Source organism: Pinus tabuliformis, chromosome 6, assembly GCF_031772625.1.
Source record: "Pinus tabuliformis cultivar Carrire ecotype Pingquan chromosome 6, CPIR1, whole genome shotgun sequence".
NCBI classification, from domain to species: domain Eukaryota; kingdom Viridiplantae; phylum Streptophyta; class Pinopsida; order Pinales; family Pinaceae; genus Pinus; species Pinus tabuliformis.
This window is the reverse complement of record NC_142292.1, coordinates 445,241,143-445,242,661: the sequence shown is the minus strand read 5'-3', so window position 1 is coordinate 445,242,661 and position 1,519 is coordinate 445,241,143.

Sequence of the window (1,519 nt, the reverse complement as noted above, 5' to 3'; positions counted from 1 at the left end):
CTAGATTTTCATGGATATACTTTTTGAGTAAAAAGAGTCAAGCTTTTCAGTATTTTAAAGAATTTAAATCCATAGTAGAAAACCAGACAGGAAAAAATGATAAAAATTCTCCGCTCAGATCAAGGGGGAGAATACAGGTTGGGGGAGTTCATGGATTTCTGCAAGCATCATCGGATTGTGCAACAGTTTACAGTGCCCCACACTCCACCGCAGAATGGAGTGGCAGAACGGAAGAACATAACTCTTATGGAGTGCGCAAGGGGCATGCTTCAAGGTAAGGGTCTATCAAATGGTCTTTGGGCAGAAGCTATTAACACTGTTGTGTATTTAAAGAATAGGAGTCCTACTAGATGTTTAGGCTTCAAAACCCCTTTTGAAGCATTGTTTGGATTCAAACCAGCAGTGAGTCACTGAAGAATATTTGGGTCAAAAGCTTATGCTCATATACCTAAGGCAAATAGGAAGAAGTTAGACCCTAAAGCCCTCAAATGTATATTTGTTGGATATGGCACTGAGTTCAAAGCATATAAGTTATTTAATCTTGTGACTCACAAGGTTTTTGCAAGGAGAAATGTCATATTTCATGAACAGGTTTAAGAAGGAAAGAATAACTCTAACAGTACTTGGCACATTCCATTGCTATTGGAAGAAAACAGTGAGGAAGATGAAGAGCAGGAGGAGAAACAAGAAGAAGAAATAACAGACAATGTAATCAATGATGATGCATGCCCAGAAAAGGCTGAAATAGACAGAATTGAGGTAAGTCCCCTACCAAGGAGATCAGGTAGGAAGACTCAATTATCTTCTAAATTGAAAGGCTATGCATTAATGTCAAAGATTTTAAACATTGTAGAACCTGCAAATTATGAGGAAGCAAGTAAATCTGATGCATGGAGGGTTGCAATGTATGAGGAAATAGAATCAATAAACAAAAACCATACTTGGGATTTGGTTGAAATCCCTGAAGGTAAAACCCCCATAAGATGCAAATGGCTGTATAAACCAAAAATAAATGCAGATGGGAGTATAGAGAAACTTAAAGCTAGACTGGTAGCAAAGGGTTACTCACAGAAAGAGAGAATAGATTTCGATGCCACCTTTGCTCTTGTAGCCAAATTAAACACCATCAGAATGCTAATTTCCTTAGCAACAAAACACAAATGGCATCTACACCAGCTAGATATTAAGTCTGAATTTCTGAATGGTGACTTGAAAGAAGAAATTTATTTAGTACAACCTGAAGGTTTTGTGAAAAAGAGACATGAACATCTTGTGTGTAAATTGAAAAAGGCATTTTATGGTTTAAAACAGGCACCCAGGTTGTGGTATGAGAAAATTGACTCATTTTTTGTTCAGCATGGGTTTCATAAGAGCTTGAATGATCCAAATCTGTATACCAAGTTTAATAAACAGAGGCAAATTATTTTGATTTCTTTGTGTATAGATGATATGATCATAACAGGGAATGCTAACAATCTGATCAAAGAAATCAAACAGCAGATGTCACAAGTGCTTGAGA